The sequence below is a fragment of the Anopheles maculipalpis genome, chromosome 2RL (assembly GCF_943734695.1).
Source record: "Anopheles maculipalpis chromosome 2RL, idAnoMacuDA_375_x, whole genome shotgun sequence".
NCBI classification, from domain to species: domain Eukaryota; kingdom Metazoa; phylum Arthropoda; class Insecta; order Diptera; family Culicidae; genus Anopheles; species Anopheles maculipalpis.
The window spans coordinates 27,305,047-27,328,926 of record NC_064871.1 but is presented as its reverse complement, the minus strand read 5'-3'; positions in this window follow the sequence as shown (position 1 = coordinate 27,328,926).

Below are 23,880 nucleotides of genomic sequence, written 5' to 3'. Positions count from 1 at the left end.
TTTGTGCGGATTTTTGGGCATGCCGGTTTAGGATGGATCCGAAAACCGATACGGCTACAGAACCTGTTTGACGCGGCGTGTAAGACATGCGGTTCTTCTTGCTGGTTTAGTCTTTACGGTTTCCGGTTGAGGGGGATTTGTGGTTAGGTTAGGGATTCACTTATCGATGTGTGTATGTTTATGTGCGTATGTGTACTGGATGCTGTTAGATTGGTAATATATTTATACCTCCTTTGAAAGATTCTTTATCTGTTTTTGGTGGCTAACCTATTTGGTCCGCTGGAATGTTTGGCACCAGTTAACAAGCTTTTGAAGGTTTGCTTTCAGAGTTCTAAACTCAAAATCATTCGGTGAACTTACCGGAAAGAGTAAGTGTTCGAAAATATTGATCTATAAATAGTAATTGCTCAGTAAACGAGATGAAAGCTGCATAAGAATGAACTGACTGATCAGTGTGAAATTCTAATGCAAAAAGTGAAAGCTTTCGGGGTTGATTGACTTAGAACAAAAATTTGATTTTAATAAATTTATGAGAACATCTTCCATGATAATCTTCTTCTTGACTTAACGATCCTAAGGTCGCGCAGGCCGTCTAATGGCTTGCTAGACGGCTATTAAGGGCCACTATGGACGTGGTGCAGTGCAAGGTGAGAGTTGCGAGCATGTTGTCGGAATCGTTCGAGTCTCACCGGGGTCTAAGGCAAGGGGACGGTCTCTCCTGTTTGTTGTTCAACATCGCTCTGGAGGGTGTCATGAGAAATGCGGAGTAGGATATCCGGGCCACAATTTTCCCCCAACCTCTCAAATTCCTTGGCGGTTGACATTGACATCGGACGGACGGACATCTGCGGCGGTGTGTGAGGCGTACATCCGGCTGAAATGCTAGGCCAATAGAATTAGATTGATGCTCAATGCGACGAACACGAAATAACTGCTTGTCGGAGGCTCTGACCGTGATGGAGCCTGACTCCGAAGCAGAGTATCAATAGACGGCGACGATCTCGAGGTGGTAGAGGAGTTCTGCTACCTTGGTACGATCGTAACTTCAGGTGAATCGTGTCTACTATGGACTCCACAAACTGCGATCCAAAAGACTCCAACAACACAAGAAATGTAAGATAATCCGCACCATGATACGTCCGGTAGTGCTCTACGGGTACGAGTCCTGGACTATGCTGACGAAGGACGCTAAGGAACTCGCCATTTTCGAGTGGCGACTAGGACAGCGGTGCTAAGGACAATATCTTCGGCGGTGTGTGCGAGCAAGGCGTAGGAAAAGCTGTTTGGGTTTGGCTGTTTGGCATGTCTCACTAGGAAAGTGCTCGTAAGCGACCCGTTCGGCACGAGCCGTAGAAGAGCACAGCGGTGTGAAGACCGACGACGTAATTACCGCACCACGGCATCAATATTCAAATGCTTTAAAAATGTAGAAAGGTTTCAACTGTTTATCCCCATGTGAACCTGCTTGTTTCACCGCATAGAAAGGAGAAAATGTAAGAGTTTTATTTTCTCAGAATGGTTCCTGTCGCTGACTTAGTAACTGATCAAGCGATAAATTGTCATTGACAGCTAGATATGGGTTCCACTGGGTCAGAAACGATGACTGAAAGCCTCGATACATTTGTCTCTTCAGCAACGTAATTTTATATTATATTATTGATTTTGTAAGCCCTACAATCTCTTCCAGCTTTCATGCCTCACAAATTTCCACAGTATCATTTTCTATCACTATAAACGATCCTGTAGTGTTGTGCGAAAGTTACGTTGCAATTTTATAGCTTGTTATGATGGTTATGAAATTACAATTCAATTTGCATCTGCCTCGGAATGTTTCGTTTTTCTTTTCCTTTACATGCCACCACCATCAACCTGACCCGGGGCGGTGCTCGTCTTTCGAGAAGTGCAAGAATGCGAAAGCACATAAATGCACATATCAGCATAATAATGCATTTAGTTGTGTAACAGTAACGTCGTTCGTAATGTACCGTGTTCCACAATAGTACAATGGTCCGTGAATGTGGCTTATTGTTTTGCAGTGACAGTGCAGTGAGTGCCCGTGCACGTAGCTGCACTGCTTGTGAAGGTGTTGCAGTTGGAGAGTACTGCAGTCAACTAGCCAACCAACCATGGCATCATGTTCATACGTCAACTGCTTATCACTTACAGTTATCTCGTAAAACTAATATGTTAGTTATCAGTTGCCGTACTGTGTTGCTGACTGTTTACCCGTTCCGGTCGCACCACCCGCCTGTCCATGGTGATTGCAATCAAGGATGCATTTCTTCCTTGCTGCCCTATGCAGACGCGCACTGCTGCAGTACACCGTTTTGCATTGTTGCGCTGCGCTGTAGTCTAAATGGTTGCGACTGGGTGGAGTATAACCGCCCCGAAGTCGGAGGGTACGTGTGATTACGATAATTGTTTCGTCGAGACAATGTGCATTGTTTCTAATAAGTTTGATTCAAACAGCTATTTGCACAAGGGATGCAGTTGTGCCGGGATGCTGCCGGTATCACAACAAACAATTTTAATCAAATGCATAGATCGGCAACATTGTTATCGTGCCAAAGGGCTCTATTTTGAAGGAAAGTCTTTTCACGGGAATTCATTTGTAGTAATGTTGTGGAACATACTTGCTGGATGTTTGATGCATAATGTAGGGATCATAAAATTTTCATTGAATTTTTCTAATTTACCTAGAACACAACAACAAAATGGATCACTGTGATAACAAGAAAAACATTTGATAATAGAGGTGGTATTCATAATCGTTGTAGATATACTATGATATGGTAGCGTATTGGAAAAACCGTAGAAAAAGAAATTTTGTAAATTAATGCATGCTACAAATATGACGGACAAATTGCATACATCTTCTAGGTAAAACTGATAGTAATACGACCATTCTCCATTCTTATCGAAGAAAATCCAAAAGTAAAATGAATCCATGGTGCTAGTCTTCATGCGACCGTTTCCATTTCTATTATTGCACAGAAACCAGAACGATACCTACTAATTCCAATAAAATGCTCTGCAAAGCCACTGCTGAAGAGATGGATGGATTACTAAACGATATTGTGTTCACTACCACGGCCTTTCTAAGTGCGCGTGTGCATGTGTGCTTCATCGATCGGCAACCTGTTCGCCCACTCGCTTTCCACATCGTCAGCGGAAGGGATTTTGCGGGCGAAAAAGGGCTCGGAAAACAAACATACACCCACCGAAGGCAATTAATCAGATTTCCCTAAGATAAAACCTTTTACAAACGGAACACCACACTGCGGTGCTATGGTGCATTGCAAGCAAAGTGCCCACGTTCTAACCATCGCCACCGGTGCCGTTGGTTTCCGATTCTTTCTGCAAACCACAAAAGAAGACTCGTGCACGAAGTTTTGTCCGGAAAGTGTGGCAAGGCGACGATGGCAGGGCGGAGAAGCAAACACCTTTTCCGAATAATAATTGCAAAAGATAAAACTCTCTAATCACCCAGTGCCACCGTTTCTGCATGGTTCTGCATGCACATGTGCACTTTTTCTCGCACCCGGTTCCGCGCGCGCCCGGAAAAACTAATTGCAGGACGGGCGGTACAACACTCTTACAAATCAGACCGCACAGTCGGGCACGCCCGGAAGACGGGCCGAAGACGAAAAGGGGAACCAGAAGGACACAGACATCGAGATATTCTGCGCCAGTCCCATCGTATCGGGACTTACGGAGCGGTGAAAGAATAATGCATCCACAATACAGTAAAGAATACGCGACGGGAACAACGTATGCTTCGTGGTGGATCATGGGAAAATGATCTCTCGCCGTGTGTGACGACTGGTGGCAAATCCCCGGGAGGGGAGAGAGAGCGGTTCAGTCGAGGGAAGGGAAGAAATTGGATTTACAAAATTATTACCACCCGTCACGAGAATGTGCCATAAATCATTCCGAGGTTTGAGTTTGTTTGAGCGTACGTGAAATAACTGAGCAGGTGTGTGTTGGGTTTGCGCCAGCTTGGCGAAGTTAAGCAAATCCGGGGGGATGGGCGCGGATGAGTTTTCACGAAAGTGCAACGCTGAATTGCAAACGCTGCCAGTAAAATGGTAACCATTGCCACCCGTCTACCCACCATCCACCAGGTGGGAAACTTCTTGCCCCCCCCCAATCAGGCCGGTAAAGCTGCCGTGACGCATTCCACGTTGCAATTTGCATGCCGGAACTCACGGGATAAACTTTCTGCCAGCGATCTCGGCAGCAAATGGTTGGGCGTGTCGCAGGAGTGGGGACCAGGTGAAGCGACCAATTGCCGCCAATCGTACGGCTGACTCGCTGCTAATGGAAAATTTCTGTTTCCGGCTAAGATTTGCTGAAAATGGGGTTTTGTGCCAAACGGGCTTCCAATTTCAGTAACCCGTATCAGCAACGTGACGAAATATTCGCACACAGCCGCGCCAGTATGCATGGTGTACGGTTTCCAATTTGGAGCATGAAGTGTTCTTAGGCTGGCGCTTGCACAAAAGGCACACAATAATGAGATCGGTATGTGGGTGGATGGTATTTGAGTTCGGATATTGTTTAATGTTTCAACATGATTCATTAACAGTAGTGAAAAGAATTTGAAAAGAGTCCTAGCATGGTAGATAGTGCACTGTTAGGGTGCTAATGATGAGATTCATTAACTTAAGACATGTATTTCATTTCATCCAGTTTTTATTTAAAAAACAAAACATAACCACCACAGCTCATATAAACAAGAAGAAAGGAAACATAGTAAACATGTAACGCTTTATAACGCTTTTCAAATTGTTTCGCTATTGTACACAAGTTTCATAAGTAATTACTTTTGTTTATGTTAACAACTAGAGAGCGGCATTATTTTGCTGGAACGTTTAATGTTTAGTTTCGGTTTGGTTTGGATTCTTTGGCTGTGGCCTTTCTGTATAGCTTTGGCTTTTTCTGTATAGCTTATTTTATTGCTAAGCTCTTAGAGATAAAACCAAAAAATTAGTCCGCTATTTGCGCGCTTATAAATGTTTTTCCGATCTTTGTTCGCGCGCGCTCATAAATGTTTTTCCGATCTTTGTCCGCTCGTGATTGATTTTCGACTGTCTCGATCGTTCCCTAACTGATCCCAGGGCAGGCTCGTCCTTCCCTTTTCTGACCCTTTTTATCGCTCCTTTTCTTCTTGGCGCCTCCTAACTGACAGAGCGTTGGTAACCTTATAAAGTTTCCAACAGTTGCAATGCTTAGAATCGCTTCTGTTTGTGGCACACAGAAAATAGGATTATATTTGTGAATGAAAGAACTGTTTGAGTGCTTCAAATTGATTAGCTTCTTTCAGAGGTCATGCCATCACAATTATTTAATTAAATATTGTGAATTATGAAAAGGGGCCCGGTAATTCGACAGCGGCGACGGCCTTTAAACGGCAGGCCCGGGGCCAAGAAAAAGAAAAGGAAAAATAAGTAGAAGAGCAAAAGGATGAAAAAGAAGAAAAAGTAGATTTATCATGATGGTCGATTTAGTCGACATTGAAATCAGCAGCTCATATATTCGATTCAACATTTTGAATGTTGAATGATTTGGTTTGCTGCTTTCTATTTTATAATTTCAGGCCCTGGCCCACCTGTCTCACAAGAGATTTACTTAGTAATGTTTGGTTGCATTATTCTGTTACGCCACTTGTCTGCTTCTCATTGACAATTTACGTCACGAAAACAGCTGAATTCCTAATTTATTAAATCTAATTCGATGGGTCGTACATCTGTTTTCGCAATATTCCAAGTCCAACGCTACTAATTACTAAAACCTTTTTGCCAAGCTATCGAATATCCACGTGTGCACTATCAAACACTGTATGTAAATAATACCTTCACATTCATCTAGCATGACGCCATTTGCTAGTGATATGAATGCTACCCATACCTTTTAGCACCAACCGGGGTCCAACTAATCTCGACCATACCAAGCACCAAGTAGAGTCACGCGTAGGCTATGATTACCAATTATAATGCGAAATATGAGCACCACTTGTGTGGATCTTCTGCCTGGTCGTTCCATTCCATTCTCGAGAGCACTCGTTCGTCCTTTGTGAGCTCAAAGAATCCTTCTCTTTGTGCTGATAAGCTCGCGCGTGGCTTCCGCGTGGGGCTCCCAGGTTGGGTTGAAGATTTTAGTGGAACAAAAAAAAAAACACGAAACGAAAGGATACTACCAGCACCGCAGCGAACTCCCAGGGAACGAAGACGAATTCGACTCGTGCTGACAGCAATTGATCAATGGGGGAAAAAACGCACACGGTGAAAGTCACCGGTGGTGGCCACACAAGACACTTGGTGACTCGTGGATCCTTTCGCGGCACTTTGGAGCGTCCAAACGCACTCTAGCGTACACGGTGTACCTTCCCAAAGGAAAGCTCAATGGCGCGATAAGGCAGGTTCCGCTTTCCGCATGACAAATGATTTGCCGACAGTTTAAGAATGCTGAACGTTTTTAATGATCCTCATGTGCACGAGCCATTTTTCCCCCGGTTCGTGTTCGAGCGTACATGCTTGTGGATGCTTGGCCAAGCTTCTGTGAGTTGGTGTGTATTTTTTTTTGTTGGTTCCGCATCCTTTTGTTCACTGTGGAGCGTTCTTGCGGTGTGCCGCTTATCGTCCTAGCTGTCGTAAATGCGTACGAAATTGGCGGTTTTCGTCAAAAACCCGTTGCGTCCCGCCGTTATTGTGGACCAGGTTGAATGCTGTGGGTGATGAAGGGGTGGGAGAGGGGGGGGAGGGGAGGAGATAAATGACAATGAACCAGTGCGCTCTCTCAAATGAGCCGAGCTCGTGTGGTGTGCTATTGTACCTCAAATTATCTCTGCAACCCTACGGAGCTTTTATTATCGTTGTTCTTGCATCTAAAGACGCGCTGTGTCCCGCGATGATGGCTGTAGTTTAATGACATTAGGGAAAGGATGTGTTTTTCTTACTGTATTATGCTTACAGCGCGATAAGCCGCTTGTACGGATTTTGTACATGTGCAGAGCATGTCGCGTAGCTGGTACACACATTGCTTAGGGCAGCATGGGGAGGGCGTTTCTTATAAGTGATGTATAACGATGTTTTCTGCGCGCAATTTAATATGCTCTCACGAATGGTTTGTTTCGCCAAGCCCGTCACCGTCACCGGGATAACGAATTACATTACTTGAATAATAAGATACTTTGGTTACGTTCTTAGAGAGACATTTTAAGCTAACATGTAGGTGGATGTGTCATGAAAGAAAAAGATTACCAAATGGACAAAGTTAACATTTGATTTGAATTTAAATTAGTCGTTTACTCCATGAGTAAAAAACAAAAAAAACGATGCTTTTAAGTGTTTAAGTACACTAGGTTTGAAAGAAGAAATCAAATTTGGGCAAGATTCTGTTCCCAAATATTCCAGATTAAACATCTAATTGTGTTGTAAGTTAAAGCATTAAAAGTCGCACTCAACATCTTAGTGCTATTTGGTGGAAGAAATGTGCTTACTGTTCGAATTTGCGAGGTTTCGCAGGGAAAATTTCATCACCGAAAAATCATCATCACCATCAAGCGCATGAATATATCTAATAACGCATTGGGAGAGAATCGTTTGTACTGTACGAAATCATTGATTATTGTGCTGCATAGTCCACAAAATGTCCCACTTTGCTGTGCTAACAGCAATAGCAATCATAATTTTATAAGTATTTCTTTTGAAATAGAGCAGCAGTTCTGATTTGCCATGTGAAACGAAACAAATATGCAGCGTACATTGACACAATTCTGCCACGGCACTACTCCGATAGGATCTAGAACATGAATTGACCGACAATCGATTGTCGGTCCACTAAAGCAACGGCAAAAGCTTCCCAGCAAGCTTTTATTGTTTCGCTACCTTTTATTTATCCTCAAATTGTCAACGACAAATTCAACGTTTCCGGCGGGCCGATAGATAACGGATAGATAAGCGCTCGACATAACATTTCGCAAAAACCGTTACCAAAACCCCTAAAACAAACCACTGCAGCGCATCGATGCCACCCTACTCAGCATGTTCAGCAAACCTAGCCGTTTTGTGTCTGTGTGTAGAGGTTTTTTTCCCCAGACTAGGTTCAGCAAAACAAAACAAATCTCCATTTTTGTTTTCGCCTTGCACCAATCGAACGCCGCACGATACATTCAAATTCCGAACCCGTAAAAATGTAACTGTATTGCAGTTCGCTAAAATCGCGATGGTAGATAATAAAACATAAACTTTTCCACCAAACCCGTTCCGCCTATTCCCGGCACGGGAGGAAAAGTTTGTCACAAAAGCTGCAAAAAAATTCCCATCCACCCAGCTGAAATTCGATTCCTTGACTGTGTGAGTCGGTTGGGTGTAAATAACCCGTCATCCGTTCGAAAAACCGACCGCACGAAGTCGTTCCATCCCATTTCCGTATCCGGGGGTCTCCGGCTCTGTAGCTGCTCCCGTAGCAGAATGCTATTTTTTCTTCGTTTGTGATCAGTATCCGGGGCTGTGCAGTGATTTGTTTTTCTGTGCCTCAGACCCGTTCGCTAGACGATGGCAACCAACCATAGAGGACACACGGTGTACGTGAGTGTGTGAGCGAAAAGGGCATAAACACAAACACCACCACCCCCACCACGTGGAAACTGCATGGAAACGAATCGTAAAAAAAAGTGGTTCATATTCATATTTCATCCAAAATATGAATGCTACACCCTTTTCCACGCTCGGGAATACCGGTGGAAAATGGAAAAGAACTCATCTCTGTTCGGCTTTTTAACGGCGAGAAACTTAGGTCGGTGGCAGTCATTGGGCTACCGCCACGCAGGTTCCCGTATCCGGGGCACGGAGGCCGGGATAAATAAACCGAAACCGGAACCAAGCCGGCAGCGGCGGTAAAGTTTACTGAAGGATTGTTATCGTTTTGACATTACTCAGCACTTTAACGTTTCCGTCGGGGATTAGCTCGCGTGCTGGGTTTGATTCCCGGCGCATGGTCGGAGGGCGGGTAGCACGGCGTGGCAAAGTAAGTTGTCATATTGATGATAACTGTGTTCGTACGGCGGAGTAAGGTGCTTTTGCACACACCTATTCCGACGAGCAGCTTTTTTGATGTGCCATGCGAGCGTGCGTGGCGCGCGCCGGGAAAGGTGAGTGAGGTGCGGGATCAAATAAGGATCTCCCTGTTGCTGCTGCCGCTGCAGTTTACGAGGAGATTAAACCGGAAGGATACGATTGCCAGCCCGTTTGTGCATTGTTTATGCTGCGCGAGTTTTAATAAATTCGCCACGCCAGGGAAGGCTTTTCACGTCGTTGACGATTTGGCAGAAAAACGAAATGACAGATGCGTCGCACTGGTGATGGTTTGCCAGGAAAGCTTATGCTGCCTGCCGATACGCTGCCACGATTATGACCATGTGGGATGTGTGGGAAAGTAGTAAAAGGTGAAATCATAATTTATGGTTCTGCATTGTCGTCGCGATTCGCAATTCTAAATTGCGAAATGATCAACGGCGTAATGACTGAATCGTCGAGATGGGTAGCAGCTGGCATTGGAAGTATTTGTTGCCGCCCGTTACAGAGAGGTAACAGAGAGTTTTCATCACCGATGGTGGTACGTGAGAAAGATGTAGCTGTAGCACGTGTGCGGATGTTTATTTTAGCATCTTTTGTTCGTGCTTTGTATAGCGATGTATAATATATTTTATTGCACCGAGCTTGAATTGATACTTGTGTACAGTTATGTTTTATTTCTTCATTGATTTATTTCAATCCATTTTTCTTATTTTTCCTGCTCCAAATGTATTAATTAACGGACTTTGTTTTACTACATGAAATGACTTTTAAATTATTTCCTGACTGGTTTTTCGTGGCTTGTTTTTATTCTATTGTTTAATGTTTCCTCTAACCAACTCAATTTTGGGTAAAGATTTCAGTTTTCTGTATGCTGAACATACTTATTGTTCCTTTATAACAATCTTTTTGTAACAGGTTTATCAGAATGTAAACAGTAAAGGAGTAAAGCAGTAAAGTAGTGCTTTCTGACGATTGCTTGCTGATGATTCCTGCTGATTGTTTGCGGTTAAAACGATGGAAGAACGTTCCCTCTGATCTGTTCGACCATTCGCTAAGATCACACCACATGTTACCTCTCATCCAAGATTTTGCTTTGATGCCCAAGCGCGAGCCGTGCCACTATTACGAGGCTCACATACCCGATAAGTATATTCTAATTTTATGCTACAATCCTTATGTGTATGCGACAATGTGCATAAGTGTGTGTGGTTGTGTGGGAATGATACGTGCAACCACATTTTGGGCCGGTGTTAGCTTTCCCCAACACCGAGCGCATCGGGTGGTGCGGTGACCGAATGAAGACATTGGCCATCATACTTAGAATTCTATAAATAATTCATTGACAACGACAAACCCGGGTTTCGGTTGACTCCTAACGTGCTAGGGACTGCCGTTTTCAAATTGTCGCAGACACCACACACTCACAGCACAGCACACACACACATCTATAACGTACATCGTCACTCCAGATGTTTCTCGCATGCACTCGACGGCTGGCTGACTGGCCTGGGCTGGGCTGGCATACCGTCGCATCGGTTTTCAGAGCGTTTCAAATATGTTAATTGAATCTTCAGTGCACATTTCAGCTGCAGATAGCAGAAAGGAGCAGATAGAGATACCGGCCGTTTCGGGTCGCCAAAAACCATCGGCCGCCATCTGTGCGCACGTGACCGCAGACGGTTAGCCCTTCGTGAGCGCTGGTGCGGAGTGTGGACTAAATGTTTAATTGAATTATTTTCGATTTGCACCGAACTGCAACAGATATGCCTCAATTAAGAAATTGTCCTGCCAGAAGACTGCTGGCTGTGGAGTCTTCATTTCGAGTGATGGTGAAGCTTTTATTTCCTTCGGGGAGTTCTATTTTTTCTTTCTCGCAACACCGTACGTACCGTCTCTGGCAAGGTGGTCCTTTTGTGGGACGATCGAGTAAATCATCGTGAACGTGACTATACGTTGCTTCGCACTACCCTCACTAACTGAACGCGAAGAGATGATCTGCCAGAGCTTGGTGATGGAATCCTTCGATTCGCTAACGACTAACCGGGAACTCCTTGGCAGTTCGGCACCGAATGTACCGTGTGCGAATGGCTTGGCCGCCGCATCGTAACGAGCTGATTGCAACTTCGAAAGAAAATCATGAAACGTGATACGTTTTTCAACAATAGTGTGCAATCAATGTCGGAGAATTCGATGCACACCTGGCCATGCCCAAAGACACGGCCATTCAAAACCTACGCAACGGGATGGCTCACTTGTACAATGGGGAGCACCCAGTTACAGCTCTTTTTAACACAATCGGTACATCTGCTTTAGTGGTCGAGTCAACTTCGGGCGCGGACTTATTAGCGAGTGTAATTAGCATGTATTTACAATTGAAGTTACACTATCTTGATGATGAACTTTAAATGGCAGTAGCTCATGCAAAACGAAGCAGAAATTCAAAGGGAAGATGAGAGCGGAGCGGTGGAAGCAAAAAATGGGGTCCAATGGTTCAACCACCGCAAACTACCCGGCAAGCGCACTAATGCACTAATTAAGATTCGTCCTTTCCGTTTGCTTGAACTTGCGAGCACACTTTTGCTTAACGACTTCCTTGACCGAAAGACATCCATAAATACTGGATGTACCGAGCAAGTTGGAAGTAGCATAAAGACTTCACTTTCCTTTGATTACGGAGACTGGTGTAGTAATATTTTTGATTGCTGATATGAAAAAAGGGATTCGTTTTTACTGTGTTGCAAGGAAATAAATTTCCAAGATTGCTGACGATGTACACTTCAGGTTGGATTTTTTTTAAATTATAAAGTATGGATGAATATCAGCATTAGAGACTTTGTAGAATATTTCCTGAGAAGATTGTTAATCCTTTGTGAAAAGGTAAAGAAAGCATGCAGGGTAAAAAAAATCATAATACCAAGAGAAAGCACTTAAAATTAAAAGTTATATTGAACAAGCAAGCATTTTCGGAACGGGCAGATTTTAGTGAGAATTTTTTCTTATCATTCAGAAGTCCTTGTAGTGTCCGGGAGGAATACGAGGGCTGACAATAAAGTAAGGTCTCCAATTTTTTTTTCATAGAAAATGACAATTATTTACAAAAAGCGATACACCGTTGGAAAGGCCAAGGTCTTGGCTACTTTTCTACATAATCGCCATTTTTTACCAACACCTTGCGCATCCGCACGATGAACTTGTCTATGCCGGCAAAATACCACTCTCCGTCCGCCTCGCGCAGCCAGGTGTTGACCTCTTTCTCAGCTGTTTCGGCACCCATCGGGCAGAAACTTTGTGATACTGCAAGTTGTTCACAAGGATATGACGGATTGTTTCGCTGCTACACACTCCTCCAAGCTTCTCTTCCAAGTCCCTAATTGTCGCACGGCGGTTTTTGAGCATTTCTGCCTCCACTGCTTGAACAATAGCATCCGAGACCGACGGTCGGCCACTTCTCTCCTCGTCGTGAACATTAGTGCGCCCGGAATTGAACTTGCGGCTCCACTTACGCACTTTTTTTATGTCCATACACTTTTCCCCGTAAACTTCAACTAGTTGACGATGGGTTTCAATAGGTGTCACCTTTATCGCACTCAAAAAACGTATTACAGAACGCAATTCGCACTTGGACGCTGACGCGAGGGGTACCTCCATCGTTGACGGCCAAGACTGAGCGGTCGGGGAAGCCTCACCCAGCAGCAAAGTGGTAGTGGGGGAACCAAGGAACACGGCGGTGTTGCCAGATTTCGTCTAGCGCGTGATCCGGCGAAGTTGCAGCGTTGGAGACCTTACTTTATTCCCTCGTATGGCCCTCGTATTTGACGGTTCATTTTTTATGTGTTGTGCAACGGCTGGAAGCTCGCATAACTTTGTACGAAAATCCTTAATGCAGTTTAAATTGTCTCAGTAAAATTTATAAATTAAACGTCCATAAAATTCTACTGACGTAGGTTCAGAAAATATCAATATATGATTTTTTCCAGAGAAACTAGGGTCTTCCGTTCGGTTTATGACAATTCCCTGGAGATCGTTAATTGTTGTTTGCAAATATTTTGTGGCACCATTTTTTAGCGATTGCGTTTACTTGCATTAATCACGACTACTGGAAGATTTTATCTAGGGTATGTGTGATATCTCAGCGGATAACCTAACGCAATGTACTGAACACGGTAATCCTGTACGCACAACTTTATTGGTTGCGACTTAACTCATTCGCGGTTTTCATCAGACTGACCCACTCCACTCGGTCACAAATAAATTTCATAATTCCCTCTCTTCTCTCACTCTCTCCTTATCTCTTCATTCCCTCTCTGTTCCCCCTTAACGTGGTCCGGCGAACAGCCGCAACTCGCTTGCCTCGCTTCTCTGGTCCGTCCGACCACACAAGCCGCCCGCTTGCATTCTACGGTGGGTTTCGCGGAATTCTGGCCGGTGTCGATGAGATCGAACAACAATTGCGGGTGCCGCCGTTCCAGACAATTGTCGCCAAAACAGATGCCACTCGGACAGCCTTCCGTTCGCTCCTCACCCCGCACCTCTCTCTCCTTCCTCAGCCCGCCATTCTCGCCCGTTCCTTAGACCGCGCATCTCGCTCGTTCCATCGAAATGGAACATCCTCCCGGCCAGGTTGATGCTACGGATCTATAACTGGAAGAAGAGCTAATTTATGAACAGGACGTTTAAACTCACCACTCCTTGTCTTCACATCCACTACCCGGATCAATCCGTCCTCGCCCGGGAACACCCTTGCAATGCGTCCCAGCTTCCACAATTGCGGGGGCGTATTATCCTCCTTTATTAGAACCAATGCTCCCTCCTTTACGTTGTCCTTTATTTTGGTCCACTTGTATCTAGTTTGCAGTTCGCACAAATACTCCCTTTGCCATCTATTCCAGAATTGCTGCCGCAGTTGTTGGATTCTCTGCCATTTATTCAAGCGACCTTCAGGCATATCTAAATAGGATGGTTCTGCAACTCCAATCAAGGGACGATCAATTGTAAAATGAGCTGGAGTAAGGCATTCCAAATCGTTAGGATCATTTGAGTGAGCATACAATGGCCTTGAGTTTAAGATGGCTTCAATTTGGCATAGAAGCGTGCTAAAATCAGTTATTGTTAGAGATGCAGATTTATAAATCTTCTTCAGTACACTCTTAACACTCTTGACCCCTGCCTCCCAGATTCCTCCAAAGTGAGGGGCACCAGGGGGTATCATTTTCCATACGATCTCCTTTTCTTGGCAATACTGGAAAATGCCTTGGCCTGTCGCCTCCTTCCTAAACATCTCATACAGCTCTCGTAGTTCATTTTTTGCTCCGACAAAATTTGTCGCATTATCACTGAAGATTTCTTCAGGTATTCCTCTTCTTGATACAAATCGTCTCAAAGCTGAGAGAAAGGCACCAGTTGATAAGTCCTCCACTGCTTCCAAATGGATCGCCTTAGTCACCATACACACGAATACACATATGTATCCCTTTATTGCCGCAACACGACGTATACCGGATTTCAGCATAATTGGCCCAGCAAAGTCAAGCCCAACTCGTTGAAAGGTAGGAGCAGCTGTTACACGGTAGCTAGGAAAATCACCCATCTGTTGTTCCAAAGTAGTTGGCTTGCTTCGGAAACAGGTAATGCATTTATGCAGAACCATTCGAACCGTTGATCGCGCATTGACAACCCAAAATTGCTGACGAAGAATCGCAATCACTCCAGATGGCCCGACGTGCAAATTTTCACGATGAATTGTTGCAATTAAACGATGTGTAATCACATTTCGATTTGGAAGAAGAAGTTGATGCTTGTTTCCAAAAGCCAGATTTGCATGTCTTATACGACCTCCTACCCGCAGTAACTCACCATCCAAAAAAAGGTTAAGGTCTTGATAACGTTGCAACGGTTTGCTATTTTTTACGGCCGAAACTACTTCCGGTAGATCCTGATGCTGAATTGCTCTAATGATCCAACGCATCGATTCTCGCAATTCGGGAATAGTAGGGTTTGGATCATTAATGCGTTCGCCCTTGCGACGCTTTGTGTTTTGTTTGAACCGCACGATGTAGGCAAGTATTCTTTGTGTCTTTCTAAAGGATTCATATTTCTCCAAAATTGGGAGAACTTTCAGCGGTACGATAACATTGCAGATAACCTCGTTGCGCAATTCCGGAATTTCATCATCATTTAGTTCATCGATGCAAACATTTGGTATCTCACAAGTACGTAAAAACTCCGGACCATTCCACCACATCTCATTTGAAACCAGTAGCGACGCCGATTGACCCCTTGATATAACATCCGCAGGGTTTTGATGTGTCCGAACATAACGCCAAATGAACGCTCGGTTCTCGTTGATCTCGGCTACACGATTTCGTACAAAAACATTCAGGCACTCTATCGGCTTTTTCAACCATGCCAGAACTATTTGGCTATCCGACCACAAGTTAATCGTTTCGAAATTAAAATCCTTTAATGCTTCCAGTACTTTTTTCACTAGACGACAAAGCAATGAAGCTGCAAGCAGTTCCATTCTAGGAATTGTCACGTTCGATAAAGGGGCAACCCGAGATTTGCTGATCACTAATCTCAATTGCGCTTCACCATTCCTCTCTATTGATCTTATATAGACGCAGGCTCCATATGCCTTCAAAGAAGCATCCGCAAATCCATGGATCTCTAATGAAACTGCATTTGTACTTACTACATGTCGAGGAATTCGAACTTGATTTTCTGTTGGCAATGCTTCCAAAAAATTATCCCATTCTTCTATCAACGGCTCAGAAATTTGATCATCCCAGTCCAACTTTGCTAACCATAGCTTTTGCATCAAAATCTTTGCCAACACAACCACTGGAGAAATAAGCCCCAATGGGTCAAATATTTTTGCAATGGCAGACAGAACCTCTCGTTTAGTAGGTGTTCTGCCCTTAGACGGTACCTTTGTCAAAAATATAAATTCATCATTCATCGGATTCCACATCAAACCTAACGTTTTGATGATTTCGTTAGCTTCACAATCGCCGATTTTTGTTAGAGCATCCCGATCTTCAAATGGTATCGATTCCAAAAGCCTTCCATCATTCGCTGACCATTTATGAAGTGTCATACCCGCCTTTCTAAACACCTCAATGAGTTGCACTTGTGCAGCATGGACAGTCTCGATATCATTTGCCCCAAACAATCCATCGTCGACATAAAAATTCTCTTCAATAATGCGACTGGCTAAGGGAAAACCTTCTCGTTCATCTCTCGCTAGCTGCAACAACGTTCGCGTTGCTAGAAAAGGTGCTGCTGCCGTTCCGTAGGTCACCGTGGTAAGCTCAAGCACACGCAGTTGTTCATTCGGCGAAGCTCTCCAGAATACTCGTTGTAGCGGGCTGTCGCAGGGATCCACCTTTATCTGTCGAAACATTTTAGATATATCGGCACTTACCACATATCGAGGCATTCTAAAACGCAGCTTGATGGAAAGTAAGTCGTGTTGTACCTTAGGGCCGGTCATCATAACGTCGTTCAAAGACAAGCCGTTTACCTTCGCCGAAGCATCGAACACCACACGGCACTTGGTAGTGTTCTTGGCCGGGTTCAATACAGCATGATGCGGCAGATACCACCTTTTCACGGAGCCATCGTCCTCACTTTCATCAACCACTCTACAATGCCCTAACTCCTCGTATTCACTCATAAACGCTTGATATTGTTCACGTAACGATGGATTTTTCAACAGTTTTGTTTCCAACAAATAAAACCTACGCAGCGCTACACTTCGCGAACAACACAATTGGCTTATCGATTCCCTTAAAGGCAACTGCACAACATACCTGCCACTGGATTCACGATAATGTGTCTTCACAAAATGTTCTTCACATATCTCGTCTTCCACCTTCACGGAACGCTCACTTGTCACATCTTCAACTTCCCAAAACCTTTGCACTATTGTTTCCAAATTTTCTTTTGTCACAACATTTGTGTACACCTCACGCTCTTTGTGTATTTCCGCAACACGTCCACCTATCACCCATCCGAAATGAGTGTCCGTCATCATGGGAAGTGTTTTTGCCAATTTCACTGAACCAGATGCCATTATTTCCGAAAGACAATCCATTCCCAATAAAATGTCTACACAACTTGGATTGTTGAAATATGGATCGGCCAACATCGATTTATCAGGCAAATTCCACTTCGACGTATCGAAATACACAGAGGGTATTCTACCTGTTATTTCACGATACACAAAACATGTCACGTCCATAGCAAAATCACTACACCGAGATTTCACTGTAAAAGTACACTTTTTCTTCACCGAAGATTCAACGTTGCCAATCCCCTTAACCGGTACGTTCACGTTTACCAAATTTACGCCTAATTTCGTTGCAAGCGCTTCAGTCACACAACTGATTTGCGATCCACTGTCCAACATCGCACGACACAACAACACCTCTTTGTTTGGTAATTCCGCGTAAAGCAAGACGGTTTGCAAGAGAACAATACTTCCCGCCGCATCGGTATTGTTCACATGCTGGCTCGCGCTCACTTGTTCGGGTTCCCTTGAAACCGGTTCTGGACCGTTGTCCCAATGCAATACCGTGTTGTGTGGTCTGTGGCACCTGTTACATTTCAAATGCGATTTGCAACGATTTCGCCAATGTCCCGGTTTTAGGCAAATTAAGCAAAGACGCTTCGATCTAATAAAACTTTCCCGATCCTTTCCATGCAGTCGCATCAGCTCAGAGCACTTGAACGTTTCATGGGCACCCTTACACAATTCACACACAACTACACTGCACACGGTTGTAGCTGCATTCGATCTCATAGGCGTAACACCACTTGAGCTGGGCCCTTTCGAAACAAAACGTCCCCTTTGCCCCGCTGCAACATTTCCTTGGCACCTTTCTAGAACCGACACTCTTTCTTTTAGGAAGCACAAGGTTTTTTCATAACAAGGAAGTTCGTTTCTAGGGACACTCGCTTCCCATAGTTTCTTTGTTTCAATATCTAACGCATTCGCTATCAAATGTATCACCATCGCACACGACAGACCGGTAAAGTTTTCACCTAAATACTTTAGATTTTCCACGTGACTTTCAACCGATTCAACCAAACCGCGCAAACCTACATAACTTTCCTCATTCACTTTTTTCAAATTCAAAAGTCCACTAATATGTAAGTCTACCATACGCCGTTTGTTATCATAACGTTCGGATAACAGTTGCCACGCACGTTCATAATTACCGTCGTTTATTGTTTTCTCATCTATTACCTTGGCAGCCTCACCACTCAAGGCCTTTTCAAGATGATACAACTTGATACGCGAATCTTCACTACTTTTGTCAACAATATCTTTGAATATTGTTTTAAACCGCGCCCACTCCTCATACTTGCCACTGAACGAAGGTATTGGCCGAGGAAGCGGAGCATTCACAATCACTGACGAAACGCTAGGAGCAGGTATCAATGCTTTTGGTGAAATGGACTGTGCCGCAAGGGCTTCAGATGCACTTTCTATTTCCATCATCACCTCCTCATGCAATTTCACTGTCTCCTTAAACTTGGCGTCATGCACTTCACTTTCGTCATGTTTTATGATCTCACCATAATGTTTGTTGTGTTCTTCTAAAGCACTATCTGCCTTCTTCCCGAACACTTTGCACTGTACCGCGGTCAGCGCCTTTCCCTCTTCCTTCGCCTGCACAATGTTGTCCCTTATGCGAATCAATTCGCCATACGCAAGGTCACGCATGTGCACATGCGGCCTTACAGCAACAATTACATCCACCCAACCGGGTTGTGGCGCCGGCTTTACGGTTGGAGTGCGAGACGTCCGAGGCGTTCGAGTCATGATGACGCGATTTTTACCGATATCCAAAGCACAAAGGGTCAATATCCGAAGTTCGAAGGACCAATGTGATATCTCAGCGGATAACCTAACGCAATGTACTGAACACGGTAATCCTGTACGCACAACTTTATTGGTTGCGACTTAACTCATTCGCGGTTTTCATCAGACTGACCCACTCCACTCGGTCACAAATAAATTTCATAATTCCCTCTCTTCTCTCACTCTCTCCTTATCTCTTCATTCCCTCTCTGTTCCCCCTTAACGTGGTCCGGCGAACAGCCGCAACTCGCTTGCCTCGCTTCTCTGGTCCGTCCGACCACACAAGCCGCCCGCTTGCATTCTACGGTGGGTTTCGCGGAATTCTGGCCGGTGTCGATGAGATCGAACAACAATTGCGGGTGCCGCCGTTCCAGACAATTGTCGCCAAAACAGATGCCACTCGGACAGCCTTCCGTTCGCTCCTCACCCCGCACCTCTCTCTCCTTCCTCAGCCCGCCATTCTCGCCCGTTCCTTAGACCGCGCATCTCGCTCGTTCCATCGAAATGGAACAGTATGAATCGCACGAATTATACAATCGAACACTGGATTACATTTTTCATTGCATTTTACCAGTGTTCCATCAATACGTAATTTCCATCATTGAGTGATGTTTAATAGTGTAAAGGGAAAGGGACTTTTGGGAATATAAATGAACGGGGAGCGCAAAATTCCCATAAACTTTATGAGCTTTTCTCGATTGATTTGCACATTTATTGCAAATCGAAAGCAACGCAAAAGCTTGCTGTTTGGAGTGGATTGGAAATTGTTTTTCAGCTTGCAAGCGTCGAGAAGCACTGGATGATCTTCAGGTGCACAAACAGCTCCAGCAAGCTAGATAAGTGCGCTTTGCTAAACCTTTTTTCTTGTTGCTTTCTGATGCGCACATCTTCCTATCGCTGTTTCTACCTTAAATTCTATGAAATGTTGGGTTCAATGAATATTTGGTGTATTTTGGTACTTTTCTTGTTGAATGTTTGCCAGTGCCTCCGAATGTTGGTTTGGTGGCAAACATGCGAGCACTCAAAACTTTCCTTTCTACCAACCGTGCCGAGCATGTTTCGGTTTAAAGCATGATCAGGGTAAAAGGGTGTTTTCTTTTATTTTTGCAACCATTTTGCTCCGATTTCCATTATGTTTTATGACTGTCTGGCTGAATTTTTGATTGCATTTTCATGATTAAAGCCATGTCATGGGCAAGCGTGTGTGTACCGGTGCTTGCAGACGGTACCGATGTACTTCTTCGATTGCGATATCCTGGCGAAGGTACACGCTACAGTAAAAGCAACATGACTCGTAAACGGTGTGGAGAAGCGTATGCGAGAGAAAGCGAGCAGCGAGAGTCATGAGGGACCGAGTGTCGAAATTTTATGTACGCCTAGAGCGCAAGGATTAGGAGCCGTTCTTTTTTTACGACCGCTCATTCGAATTTTACCAATTGCAATTAACAAGCATCGTTTAAAGCGAGCAAAGGCAGCTTCAACTTGTACCCGTTCAGGAGTGATTCAGTAGCATCGGTAGCGAAATTGATAGCGCCATATCACGCACATTAAATATGAAACGGTTCAACATTGCCGGCGGTGACAAAGCGATCCGTTGGAAGCCGCCAGGAGGTTTCTTTGCAACAAAGAAATGAGCAAGGGACACAGAGGGAGTTTTAAAAACTCCCAACGATTTGCCACAGGATATGAGCAAGTTTTTACGCATGAAAAGAAGTGTCTCTATGAATTAGGAATGAAATACATCTGCTTTAGCTGGAAGAAAAGCTCAGCAACCTCAGTACACAATGGGTACGAGAAGTTAATTTTTAACCAAAATGTTTTCGTCTTCGAAAGTGGGTCACTCGCAATTTTTTTAAGCTCGTGCTGCGGTACCGTACTTAATCCCGGCTTTCCAGAATTTCTTTGCGATTTCTGGAAGCTTTTCCACATTCTCATCATCCTTGCGTTAGTACGAAAAGAAAAGGAAAGCTTTACCAACGGTCTGGCAAACATCATAATTGAATGATTACTTTTTGTCTTCTGCTTCACTGTTTCGCTCTATGTCACTAGCGCGCGGGCATAGTATTTCTTAAGGCAAGAAACCCACCTTCGGCTCACTTTTTTTTTGTTGGGGGCGGCTGTTATCTTTGGACAATTTTGGACAGCTTTTTTCGTTGTTCAAAGCGCGGTTTTTTCCCCCAGTCTTCTTTACCGCGCGAGCGGCAGCTTTGTTCCTTTTGTGTTGTTTGCTGTCCCGCTGACTAAATGGCTCATTGTTGTGCGGATGATGAAAATTTGAATACCGATAACGGTTGAATTGAAGTTTGATGAAGATGAATTGCCAGTCGGATTGGGTTAATGCGCGTCTATTCACCTGCTCGGTGCAGGGTGAATGTATCAAACACACACATAAACACACATGCACAAGCAAATCGTACCAGTGGCCATGGATATGACGATGGGTAAGCGTTAAGCAGCTTCATCAAGCGATTGTACTGGGATGGGTTTTTGGTAGAGTAAACCGAAGATGGGATGATTGTGTTTATTTAGGTAGTTTACTTACTTACTGTTAAAAAGAGAAACAATCGTTAAGTAAAGATATCATTTTTCTATCAAAATGACTCTCGTACTCTACACAAGTAAGCATTAAGTTAATTTAGCTTGTGGCTTTAGGATTTTTTTTCCCGTTCAAGCGCAGTACATACTTGAAGCGAACCACTTCCACGTCTGTTTGATCATTGATGACTCTTTAATGCAAATACACTTTACTGTACACTCGAATCTTGGTATGCTGTCAATTTGCTGCCTAATCGATACACTTTTCGAACACCGTGACTCCAGTCATAACATCAATGAAGCGTGTAAGTAATTGGAATGCAATTATTAGTTCTGCTGTTCTGCTGCTCCATATTTAACTTGCACTGTGTAAGTAAATTGAACTAGAAGATGGACAAGCCTGAGCGTTAAGCGAATCAATATCGATTTCCATCTGAAGATTTTCCACGCTGGTGTATGTTTATACAACGAAACGTTGAGTGTGGTTATGCTGCGAAAAAAAAAAAGCGTTCAGCATGGAAATGGGTTCGCTTTAGCCAGGGATGAAGCCCGTTTTAGAGTGTTCTGTTCATAATGTGCATCCATCGTAAGAATCGTTTAATCTTTCACTGCTCATTCACGGGCTTTCGGATGATGAAGGATCAATCGGTTCGGAAGTGCATAGTGCCTTACCGTACCGCGAGAGGGAGCTAGAGAGAGAGAGGGATAGTGAGCATGATCGTTAAGGATAGTCCTGCCGCAGGAAACTCAATCATGGCTGCGCTTAACTACTCCCGCTTGCACGAAGCTTTGGTAGCTTTTCATCCCGCGAACCGCTAAACCGATTCGGCAATGTGGGTGAAGTTTGAAAATCGGTGCAATTGGCCACGGTAACGCTGCCGACCGAAAGGGTTTGGTCCGTTCTTCGTGCTGATAGTTACCGAGATGAAGTCTAAAATCATTGCAAAGCTTAATGGAGAACCACATTTGGTAGATAGCTAAGTCCTTTTGGTTGGGTTTTATGGAGTAATGTTTACAACTTTTCTTTAATGAAATTGAAAAATTAATGTTTTTAGCATTGTTTAATAACACTTTCCTAGTGATAGCATTAAAAAGCTGATATAATTGGAGTGGTTGAGCAATTTTTAGCAGTTTTTTCTGTGTCATGTATTATAATACTAAGTTTTTATGCGATAAGATTCTCCATTTTCGCCCACTCGGGATAAAAGAGCTCTAGAACAAAAAGGACACTCCGACACAACAAAATGGAGGAATTTGCTTCAGGAACATTTTCTACAACACACTCTTCCCTTTAAGTTCAGAACGAGTAAAGATCAATCCACCAGAGTCATGGTCGAAGTCATTAACTTGCGCAACCGATTTACCTTTGCCGTCCATAGAGCTTCAAAGAGTCAATAAAGTGATGCAAATCATTTCTATAAACTAAATTAAGTTCTTGACCATAGCCAAGACTATAAAAGAATGCAATAAAACACCCAAATCGTATAATGAAATGAAAGGCGAAAAAAACAGTATTTTCAAAAGCAAAAGTTATCTTTGCACCATTTTACTTCTGTTAAAGCTAGCGTAACCACACCGCGAGTCGTGCTCAGGAAGGAACAAAACCTACGAAAGAAACGTCCACTTATCTCGCCTATCTGCCAGCATCTCGTGCAATATCTCATACGCTACTACGCTGCACTACATCGCATCATTTGTCTCGGTCGGCCTCGGAGGAACAGTATCGGTGTGTGGGTGTGTGTGTGTGTGTGCGTGTGAGAGCGAACATTTTGAAACCACAGCCACATTCGTACCGATTGTGCATCCGGCATGCATTTCCGTTCGCTTTCTTTCCATTCGGCTGAAAACCGCTCGGTACGGCCCGGGATCAGATGGGAGTTATCTTCAGCACTGTAGCAATTTCCCTATCGATTTTTCCTTACAGTGGTCGGTTTGCTGCACTGAAACCGAAACAGTTTGTTAAGTAAAGAAGCGCACAATTATTTGTATTTGTGGTTAGATGCCATACGGCACGAGCGTTTCGAGGCCAGCTGCACCGAACCGAGTTGTTTCGCGGTTAAATCGAGTGTGACGCTTCTTGTGAGACGCGGCCAAATGGGTTGCAGTTTCAGCCGATAGTGCACACCGGTTGAAAAATGGTGCCCTAGAACGGCAAAACTGGGAAAACATCTCGGGGCAAAGCAATGCGCTGAGACACCAGACCGCGAATGCTTCCACGGCGCGTGGTTTCCGGATCGTGCAAACTGGATGGAAAAATTGGTACCGTGCACACGCCGTACCGGGTGTATGTCCGTGCAAGCGGGCTACCGTCGTGATTGGCAAATGCAATGGAGTGGCTTGCTCCACCCCTAGATCGTTGATAACAAATAGGACACGCCGGAAGTGGAGGACTGTTTT